This window comes from Cavia porcellus, unplaced genomic scaffold, assembly GCF_034190915.1.
Source record: "Cavia porcellus strain 051 isolate PalLab524CR breed Dunkin Hartley unplaced genomic scaffold, mCavPor4.1 scaffold_8, whole genome shotgun sequence".
Lineage (NCBI taxonomy): Eukaryota > Metazoa > Chordata > Mammalia > Rodentia > Caviidae > Cavia > Cavia porcellus.
In genome coordinates, this window is record NW_026947491.1 from 49,404,305 (window position 1) to 49,415,931 (window position 11,627).

The 11,627-nt window shown below is 47.8% G+C and overlaps 1 pseudogene; it reads left to right on the top strand.

Moving 5' to 3' along the window:
• The first annotated feature begins 3,722 nt into the window (after positions 1 to 3,722).
• LOC100719161 (putative elongation factor 1-alpha-like 3) lies at positions 3,723 to 5,252 on the top strand (annotated as a pseudogene).
• The last annotated feature ends 6,375 nt before the right edge of the window (positions 5,253 to 11,627 follow it).

Consider the following 11,627-nt stretch of genomic DNA (forward strand, 5'->3'; position numbering starts at 1 on the left):
GTTTCTGTACATCAGAAAGGAATAACATTTAGCCCCCTTTCTCAAATTTATCAGGCCAAAAATGGCGGCACATACCTGTAACCCCAGCACTCAGGAGGCTGAGGCCGAATCGCTTTGAGTTTGAGGCCAGCCTGGACTATACAGTGAGACCCTTTCTCAAAACCTCCAAAAAAGAATGGGGATTTTAGCTCAGTGGCCTAAGTGCCTGCCTTGCAAGTGGGAGGTCATGAGTTTGATCCCTGGTACCAATAAATAAAAAAAAGTACAGCTGGGCTGGGGATTTAGCTCAGCAGCATAAGTGCCTGCCTAGTAGAGCAGGCAGTCGTGAGTTCGATCCCCGGTAATGATAAAAAGGAAAAAGACCAAAAAAAAAAGTACGCAATATGATTTAGGCATCCAACTTTGCGTGCGTGCATGTGTGTGTTTGTGGCAAAATCTTGAAAATATATTTATACATATGCACATGCATGGCAGTACTCTCTTTTTGGTCTTTTTCTTTTTTTATCGGTACCAGGGATCAAACTCATGATCACACACTTGCACGGCAGGTGCTTATGCCGCTGAGCTAAATCCGCAGCCCTAAGGCAGTACTCTTAAGGACAGCCAACAAGTGCAGCACCCCAAGTGTTCCTCCATGGATGAATGGATGCACAGGATGTGGTCTACACAGATGGTTACCAATTTAAAATGGTCTGATTTACAATTGTTCAACTCTTTGTGAGACAGGATCTTGCTATGTAGGTCAGGCTAGCCTCGAATTCCTGGCGATCTGGCCTCTCAAGTGCTAGGCTCACTGGTGCCTCGCTTGTAGAGTATCATTTAACCTTGAAAAAGCCAGGAATTCTGACACATTTACAGTATGAATGAACCCCAAGGACAGCATAAGTGAAGTAAACCAGTCACAAAAAGACAAGTTCTGTATAATTCCAGTTGGGCAAGGTTGCTTAGAGGACTGAGCTTCATTATAACAGAGAGTAGAGTGTTAGTGGCCAGTGGCAGTGGGTGAGGGAAAGAGGCAGTTTCTCGTTTTGGTTTGTTTTTGCGGTAAGTGCCCAGGGGTGACTGAACGCTCAGGGAAGGGGCGGGGTTTGGCCATAGTCTCCCAAGAAGGCATCTGAGCCAGGCAGCTGTTTAGGTTTCATTTCTCCTCACTGAAGCCTGCTCTCTCCGCCCTCCCCTCGTCTTTACACTTCAGTTGGTCCCCTCCACGTGGACTTTCCCATAGCAACACCAGATGGATTCTGCTGCCCACCGCCCCCTCCCCACTGTCCATGCCTGGTCGCTGCATCCACACCCGTGGCTGTCGGTGTGTGTGTTGATGGTGAAAGAGTTGCTGGCCCAGATGGAACACTGTAACCAGAAAAGGCTGCAGCTAAACTCCTCCCCACCCTGCCCCCTATGGACTTGATTGTAACCCTATATCCCCATCCTTAAGAATCTGTGCGCCAATGAGATACCTGTGCATCTCTAATGGCCTTAGGGCGCTGCCCTAAGCTTAGGCTATTTAGATGCCCCCATGCCACGTGTCCGAGAGAGTTCGCCAGAGAGAGAGTTCGCCAGAGAGGGAGTTTGCCAGAGAGAGACCACCGGCCCCGGGTGCAGAGATGCTGCGCCCCGGGGCCAGAGGCGGGGGGCCCCTTCCCCGCATTCCCGGAATAAAGTCACCGCTGCCCACTACTTTCACAGCCGTCCACTCCACTCCATTCCTCCCACGGACTTCCCTCTCTCTCCTCCTCCCCCTTCTCTCAGACCTAACAGATGGCATCTGTGGTCACATCTGTGGAAAGGAATTCACCCTTAGGCAATGTAGGTGGCTACAAGCCCCAGTCCTCATCTGTGACCCTCAACACCTGGGTACACCTGTGACACCTGGCCGTGCTACTCATGGCCACAACACAAGTGTAAGGATGCTTCACCTGTGAAGATACCTGTCCCCACCAGCGACCACAACCACTCATAGCGAGCAAAGGGCCCACCCAGACTTCCCCAGGTTGTCCGTGTAGGGGAGCAATGTTTGTGGCTCCTGGGATGTGAGAACCCATTCATTCTCCCTTGTGGGCCAGAGCACCTTGCCCTGGGCTCAGACCTCAGCTGGCTACCTGCACACAACCAGTTCCCACAGGTGCTGTTCCAGAGTGGCTTTGCGGTGGTCAGCAGCTGCCACTAGAAAGGGCTGTGGTGGCTGAATGACAGGAGTTTCAGTTTTGCATGATGAAAAAGTTGTGGAAATTGCTCACACAATAATGTTAATGAAAGGTTTTTGCCCCAAACAGGACAGTGTAGCCGGTGAAGGCTTGGAGGCAGAACCAAGAGACTCTATCTTGAGGCCACCTTTCCCCGCCCCTAGGCAATTTACCTGTGGCGAGAAATGAATACCAGTGGGCTACCTGTGCATTAGTAATGCCCCCTAGGCACCACCCCGACCCTATGCTACATGTATGCCCCCACACCACGTGTTTGGCAGAGAGAATGCCAGACCCTGGTGGGTCAGGGGGTCTCTCCCCACATTCTTAAAATAAAGCTCGATTTTATTTCATACTTCTTATCTTTTCAGCCGCACCCAAATCCTATCAGATGATTCCCTTCTGCACCAAAAATTCTATCAGTTAACATACTTAACACTATTGAGCCGTACACCTATAAATGGTTAAAATGGTAAATTTTGTGTTCTTTTTTACTGTGATTTAGAAAAACTAAAAAAAGGAAATGAGAAAAAGCCTCACAAGAGTACCAGAAATAGAAAAAAAGATACATACTAAATATATGTCTATAGCAATGCCATAAAAAATGCAACAGTATCCAGGTGTTGTGGCACATGCCTGTAATTCTAGGACTTGGTGAGGCTGAGGCAAGAGGACTGCCATGAGTTCAGGCCAACGTGGGCTACATAGTGAGTTTAAGTTTAGCCCAAATTGTATAGCAAAACTCTGTCTCAACGCCCTCCCCCCTCCAAAAAAAAGAGAGAAAAAGAAAAGACAAAAAAAAAAACCAAAATCATTCTGAAACCCTCCCCCCACACACACACAATTTCTGAAGACCAAACCTAAGGCCTTTGCACTAACCTTTGTCCTCATCACTTTTTAATTTTTTTTTTATCTTTTTTAAATTTTTAGACAATTTCTCACTAAGTCACTAACTGCCTTGGCTGGGGTCAAATTTGAAATTCTTTGCCTCAATGCTGGGATTATAGGAGTGTACCACCATGTCTAGCTATTAAGTATCAGTAGTCTTTGTTATTGATTGTGGTACTAGGGATTGAACCCACAGCCTTTGCACTGAGCTATATCCACGGTCCTTTTTTATGTTTAAACAGTATCTCACTAAATTTCTAAACTGTTTAGGCTGGGCTTAAATTTGCAATCCTCTTGCCTTGGTCTCCCTGAGTGCTCAGATTATATGACTGATGACTATGCCCAGCTATAAATTATTATCACTTTTTAAGAATTACTTATATTATGCTTGGCATGGTAGTGGATGCCTGTAATCCTATCACAAGGAGGCTGAGACAAAAGGTCTGCTGTGAGTTAGTGGCCAGCCTGTGCTACATAGTGATTTCAAGGCCAGCCTGGACTAGACAGTGGATCCTGTCTCAAAAAAAATAAATAAATAAAACAAAACAGAAAGTTTTTTTTTTTGCAGTGGGTTTGCCACAAGGGCACAGGTGTAGTGAAAACCACCACTAAATCAAAGCTAACATGGGTATGGAAGACTCACATTAATATCACGTGGACTGGGGCAAGTCCACCTTCTGGCCAGGGCATCTAATTTACAAATGTGGTGGCATCAACAAAAGAACCATTGAAAAATTTGAGAAGGAGGCTGCTGAGATGGGGAAGGGTTCTTTAAAATATTTCTGGGTGATGCATATCCTGAAAGCTGAGCGTGAGTGTGGCATCACCGTTGACATCTCCCTGTGGAAATATGAGACCAGCAAATATGTGACTCTCATTGATGACCCTGGACACAGAGACTTTATCAAAAACATAATTACAGGCACATCTCAGGCTGAAGGTGCTGTCCTGATTGTTACTGCTGGTATCAGTGAATTTAAAGCTAGTATCTCCAAGAACAGGCAGACCCATGATCATGCCTTTTGGCTTATATGATGAGTGTGAAACAACTCACTTTGATTTTAACAAAATGGATTCCACTGAGCCACCCTACAGCCAAAAGAGATACAAAAAAATTGCTAAGGAAGTCATCACTTACATTAAGAAAATAGGCTACAACCCAAACATGGTAGCTTTTGTGCCAATTTCTGATTGGAATGGTGACAATATGCTGGAGCCAAGTGCCAGTATACCTTGGTTCAAAGAATGGAAAGTCACTCATAAAGATGGCAACCCCAGTGGAACCACACTGCTTGAAGCTTTGGGTTATATCCTTCTTCCCACTTGCCCAATTGCCAAGCCTTATGCAGCTGTTCCTCCAGGGTATTTACAAAATTTGTGATGTTAGTACTGTAAAGGAAATTTTAAAACTTATAGCCTGTCACTGTATTTACAGATGGGTAAGGCAGGATCAGTCCATTCCTATAATTAGAGAGTGACAAAACTCAGCTAGCCTTGGCATTCCAATGTTAGCTGCAGTGTGTTACAATAAGTGTAACTTATTGTACACACTGTATAATAGATAAAAAGGTTCATCTTGTTATGTTAAACCATTCCAAGGTTTCGAGGAGACAGCTCAGCTCAATCTAAGACAGTGACTGATTCTTCCTGCTCAGCTAGTCCTCACCTTCCTGCAGTAGGATAAAGAAAAAAAAACAGGTGCCGCTCCCGGGTCGTGCGGGAGGGGGCGCGCGAGGCGTGCGCCTTGGTGCCGCGTGGCCTCCGGCTCCCGCCCCGCCTGTCCTGTGCCCTGGCGGGTTCGGAGAGACGCTTCCAGGACGCCTGCGCCCTCAAGGTTGGGGTCCACACCCCGCCCCTAAACCAGGGCCGGCTGCAGTCTACCCTGCCAAATTCCCGGCCTGTTTGGAGGCCGAGTGGCGTTAAGGATGCGTTGGGAAGTGTGGGGACGAGGGGAGAGAATATCGGTAACAGTTTGTGCTTAATTACTGAATCTCATCTAGTCTGCGTCGTGACGGAAGTGGCTTTAGTAATTCCTGGTTTGCGAACGAAGCAGAGTGGTTCAGTGATCAGCCCCTTCCCGCAGTGTTTGGGCTGGGATCCACACCCGTTCTGATCCAGTCTCCCCAGCGCAGTGCAGCTGAGCCAACGTCCAGCGCCTGCGCCGCTGTCCTGGTCAAGTAGTGACCGTTTCCAGGGCCCAGCTGAGGAGACAAATAAAACAAAGGTACTGAAATAAAACAGTGATGGTCCACATTTGCTTAGTGATGCAGCATTATGCTCCAGAGGACTAAAATCTCCATAGATGACCTGAAATATTACATGTTTAGAAATTATGTATGCCTGTAATCACTTGGGAGGCAGAGGCAGGAGGATCGCTATGAGTTCATGATCAGCCTGGCCTACATGTTCAAGGCTATGCTGTACTATATAGCAAAACCGTCTCAAAAAAAGAAAAAAAAAAAATCATGTTGACCGGAGCCGCGGAAGACAGGAGGCCAAACTCGAGCAGGATCAGCTCTCAAACTTTATTGCGTACAGCGAACCGGACCTAACAAGGTCCGCCACCCTCAACTGTTGGTTCCTCTTCTGCCCGTTGGGGGCAGGAACAGCCTCTTATAAGGGGAAGCAGTATCCAATCACAGAGAAGCGCGTCTAACAAGCTGATAGGCTAGCGTCACGGGTAACTGGGCAGACATGACAATTTGGCGGGCTTGTTCAGGCCGGGAAGAACCCAGAAGCAGGAAATGGGCGCCATCATAGGCGGCTTCCCACATCTCCCCCTTTTTTATTTATTAAAATAGGATGGTCTGTGGGTCCCTCCAAGGTGTCTATGACCTTGTTGCTGTTAGACACCTAGGAGTGGGCCTACCTTGTAGGCCGAGGCATGAGAGAATGTAGAGGTCTATACCCTGCTGTGCATCACCTTGTTTTGTGCATATCCTTGCGCCAGGACCATGCTCAAGGTGAGTGGTTCATTTTTTCGCAGGGCCAGGCTTTTGTGAACCGAACCTGGATGCATATAGACATTCATTCCTGCCTTCCCCCCAACCTTTGGGGCGGATGGCACTGCAGTACCCTTGGTCTCGCATCTCAATGCCAATAATTTGACTCCGGGAGGGACCCCTGACCTTATAGGCCATGTATATCTGAGTGGAGCCTGTCTTAGGTTGACCGGGAGGGCTTTTCCCGTCTTACCCGTCATTGGCTTGCCCACTCAGCTCTTATAGCTGATGTTCTGCAATGTGAAGGAGATATGCAGCGGCCTGCTGGCCTGATGGGCCACCTGCTGCCATTTGCATGGCTGCCATAGCTGTGATCTTAACCTGCTGCTGAGTTTGTATGAGGCGATCTAACAAGCATTTAATAACCACAAGCCCCATTAGGATGGCCACGGCAATCAGGATCCAAGTAGTCAGGTTGGGCCAGGAGAACCCCTGACTGGACCTAGTTGGATACCGTCCATATTGTCAAGTTCCTGACCGACTATGAGGGACAAATTGTGAAACTTAGGTAGGTAGGTGTCTTGCAGCCAAGCTGTCATATTTTTAACAGTGTTGGTCAAATTTGTGCAAACAGAATAGAAAAAGCTCTAAACCAGACATTTTAGTTTGTAGATGGTCTCGGGCGCTGAGCGTCGGTCCCAGAAGGGTCGAGTTGACTTGTGTCCGCGGGCTTATCCTCCTGTGCTTTATCAGGAACTGGTGGGGAGTTTACTGCTCGCGTCAATCTTTCCGGGACCCACAGCGGCTCGCAGCCTGGTTCCTGTGGGAAGACACAAACCGCACCTCGGGTCCAGCTAACCACTGGATCCGGGCCCATCCATTGTCCTGTAAGGACATCTTTCCATCTCACCAGCCCTTTGTCGGTTGGGGACGGATTGCTATGTTCCATGGCAGGGGAATGATTATTGTGGTTTAAATTGAGAAAATTTATGGCCTTTGGGCGTTAGGCCGTGGCCTATCCCCTCTTTTTGCTTTTGTAAGACACCCTTGAGTGTCCGATGTGCCCGTTCAATGATGCCTTGTCCTTGGGGGTTGTAAGGAATGCCATGCTTAAGGACAACATACATTTGTTGACAGAATGTCATAAAAATTTTGCTGGTATAGGCAGGACCATTGTCTGTTTTTAGTATATTGGGCTTTCCCCAAGCAGCCCAGGCTGCCAGGCAATGATTAATAGCGTGGGTGGCCCTTTCTCCGGGTTCTGCCGAGGCAAACATAACCTGGGAGGCGGTATCTACCGAAACATGAACATATTTAAGTTTTCCGAATTCTGGGATGTGTGTAACATCCATTTGCCAAATATGATTTGGGCGAAGTCCTCTTGGGTTAATGCCAATAGATTGTTGGGGTGAAGAGATCACACAAGCTGGGCAATACCGTACAATCTCTCGTGCTTGTGCTCTCGTGATGTTGAAGCGCGCCATGAGGGTGCAGGCATTAACATGGAACTGAGAATGGAATTTTTTGGGCTGCTTCCAGAGGGTTGGGAAAGGTGAAGACCCATATCGGGCGCGTGGCTGAGTCTGCCAAGGCATTGCCCTCCGCCAAGGGCTCAGGTAAATTAGTATGGGCTCTGATATGTGAGATGAACACTTTTGAGGTTCTATTTCATAGCTGATGTTGAATACCTAGGAATATGGAGGCTACCGTTGAAGAGGGTTTAATGGGACCCGCTGTCTCCAGAACTTGGAGAGCATTTACCACATACGGAAGGAACGTCCTCCTCCTCCCCCAGAAGGGGGCGCAGGAGGTAATCCGGGAAGTAGCTCTCCCTCTAACCAGGGCAGTGCCATAGGTTGTGGGCGCCCTCTGGCGGCCACGGGTGGAGGTGGCAGCCCAGGGAGCAACTCCTCTTCCGGCCACGGCGGTGCAGTAGGGCCTGGCGCCCTGAAGGGGGCGACCATGGGTCGCGAGCTTCGGAGCCCTTGTGTTTCTCTGGAGGCCCAAAGTCAAGTGTGACTTCGGGCTCCTCCGAGCACTCCGATCGAGCTTTGTCAAGAGCCTGTCGGGCTGAGCAAAGCCCGGGGGTTTGTTCGTCCGTCAGACAAGCCCTAATCAGTTCCCACAGGGGTAAAACCATGGGATCCAAGCGTCCCTCTTCTCGGGCGCATCTAAGATCCCCTCCTAACTTATCCCATGACGGGAGGGTTAGAGAGCCTGTGGGCCAAAACCAGGGGGCAATTTCATTAACACGATCCAGAAATCTCGAAAGGGTGACCCGGTTTATGTAGATGCCTCGGGTCCGCAGCAGGACTCTTAGGGAGTCAGCGAGGGGTTTGCGAGCAGCGTTGCCCACAATGGCGAAACGAAAGCGAAACAAATGCAAGGAAAAAAAAGGCCGGCGTCCACCCGTGTGGCGCTCAAAATCTGTTAGGTGCGTCCACCCAACCCAGGCGATCCAGTACTCACCTGTCCCGGGAACCGCTGTATCTCACGTAGCTGATCAGGGTGAAGAGAAGAGGCGCTCGGGGCCTTCTGTTGTTATTGGGCCAGGTCCTCCGTCGTACCACAGGCGACAGCAATCGCACCTCCCGGCCGAAGAGGCACGTCGCTGAGTCTTTTACCTTTTTCCCCGTACGGGCCACCAGATGACCGGAGCCGCGGAAGACAGGAGGCCAAACTCGAGCAGGATCAGCTCTCAAACTTTATTGCGTACAGCGAACCGGACCTAACAAGGTCCGCCACCCTCAACTGTTGGTTCCTCTTCTGCCCGTTGGGGGCAGGAACAGCCTCTTATAAGGGGAAGCAGTATCCAATCACAGAGAAGCGCGTCTAACAAGCTGATAGGCTAGCGTCACGGGTAACTGGGCAGACATGACAATTTGGCGGGCTTGTTCAGGCCGGGAAGAACCCAGAAGCAGGAAATGGGCGCCATCATAGGCGGCTTCCCACATCATGTATTGAAAAACAGGTTGAGGGCCGGGGATATAGCCCAGTAGCTCAGCGCCTGCCCGGCAAGCACAAGGTGCCAGGTACCAGAAATAAACAACGTTGAGGCAACCTAGACTACATTACAGTAGCAAGTTCAAGGCCAGCCCTATACTGCCTAGTGAGACCTTATTTCAAAACATAAAAAATCAACTTCCGGGAGAACATGGCGGACAGATAACAGCAACTACCGGAGGCTCTCTGAAAAACTAGGCTCAGAAGCCAGGTATTGTGCGGACTAAAGAGACATAAGCAGGTGGAGTTATGCTCTGCTGACTCAGGAACGAACTCGGCTGAGAGAAACCAACTTGGAATGCAGTCCTGGTGCTAAAACAGGAACAGAAAAGTCTCGCTGCTGAGGCTGGACCCTGCACCATTGGAAGCCGCGATTTGGGTTTCCGCCGCGCGGCGGCTACATCTACATCAGCTCAGCAAGGAGAGAGACGCGCGGAAACTCTGAGAACGTGAGTCTGCGAACGGAGTCGAAAACAGGACGGGCAGGGAGGCATGTTCTGACTTGTGGCGAGGTGAGTGAGAGAAACTGACACTCCACCACAGTTTGACTCCAGCGGACTTTCTGGGCCCAAGCAGTCCTGCGGGAGCAGGGCGCGCTGGCGACTCCAGCCACACATTCCCCTCTCGGGCGGGATTGGTGAAAAGTGCCTGGCCTGCGTGACGCTGCCGGCGGATCCCGTAGGCTGGCCCAACCCAGATCGCAGAGCCTGATGGAGGCCGGGAGGGGCGGGTCCCCGCGTAGGCTGCCTGGTGCGCAGCGGTGAGTGGGAACACCTAACCGGTGCAATTCGATCAGGCTGTGGCTGACAGGGAGAGAAGCTGGGCCTCTCATATAAGCTTGCATATATAAGGAACAGAGAATATGGGAAGAGGCAGCAACAAGAAAGGCTCCTCGGCCCCCAATTCTGAGAAACAGGCAATAGCAGACACCGCACCAATACACATAAAGCACCATATAGAGAGCCTCATAGACCAATTCAGGAATGAAGTTATCAATGACCTGAAGCTAGAAGTATGCAAAATAGTTAGAGAAATGCTAAGCCCCACCCAAGAAAAAACAGATGGTGGAATGGAAGAACAGAAAAAGAGGGGAAAATTGTTTGATGGAGAAAACAGGGAAAGCATAGAATATGTGAAGCAGGTTCAAAGGGACTACCAAGAAACTAAGAAGTCTATCGAAGACTGGCATAACAGCTTGAAAGAAACTAAGGACAGGCTATCTGAACTGGAGGGCAGAATTGTAATATGGGAGAATGAAATGAAAAGCTCCTTAAAAATAACAAAGAAACAAACAGCAATAATACAAAGACAAGGAGATGATAAGAGGAGCCATAACTTAAGGATTAAGAACATAAAAGAAGAAGTAGGGACACAAACAAGTGAACTACAAAAGCTACTCACAGAAATAATCCAGGAGAATTTTCCTAATTTAGCAAAAGGTAAAGATACTCAGATGTATGAGGCATACAGGACCCCAGCTACCTACAACCCAAACAGAGCAACACCCAGGCATATAATAATAAAAATTCCAGAAATTCAATACAAGAACAGAATATTAAAAGCTGTCAGAGACAAGAAACAGACCACTTACAAGGGAGCACCCATCAGAATTACAGCAGATTTCTCTGCACAAACCATCAAATCACGAAGAGCGTGGGGGGAAATAATTCAAGCTTTGAAAGATAATAATCTCCAGCCAAGATTGAGATATCCTGCACAACTGTCCCTGGAAATTGATGGGAAAACAAGGTGCTTCCAGGATAAAGAGGAACTGGGGGAATTTGCAACCACCAATTCAACTCTACAGAGAGTATTGCAGGATATTCTAAAAAAAGAAAAATACAAAGAATCCAGAAATAGTGGAGGCCACGACTAATGGAGCAGAGAACAAAGTGAAGAAGACAAACTGACAGCTACTGACAGAATAAGAGCTCAACAGAAATGAGACAGAGAAGATTGGATGATAGGAACAGCTATTTTGGAGAAAATGACATCTTAATAGGTAATACTGATTTAGTATCATCTTGTTTTGAAGTCTCATCTAGCTTTTGTCCTTCTGTCTCCAATGGTCTAAATAGGTTGTATCTTACTGGATTTTATTATGTACAATAGTATAAGCAAAAACCTTTTAAAGACAAGGAGATTATACAGAAACCATTATTCATTTTCTGTTAGTCGATTCTAAATACTCTGTAATGCTGTCATTCTCTTAAATGGTTTTACATTGTTTTGATATACTTAATGCTACAGTATACGAAGTTGTACTCAAGGATTTCAAGGAAAGAGACAATATGGTAACTACTTTTAGGTCAGGATTATCTGGTGGTGAAACACTATTCTGCTTAAATGGTTATGTTTTGATCTGTGCTGTTTCGTTGTTATGCCCTCTTTTATCTCAATCTCCACTCCATTATTTACTTTTTTAATACTTTTTTTTTAAATTTTTATCCTTTTAATTAAAGGAAAAAAATAGCAGGATATATTATAGTAACCCACTTTGACTTTCCATTACCTCGATTTAAAGCCCTGTATTACTCTCACCATCTGGTTTTTAACTGATGTTCCCCTATTCTGTTTTGCTGGATAGTATCAGGTTCGAAAATTTAGGCAT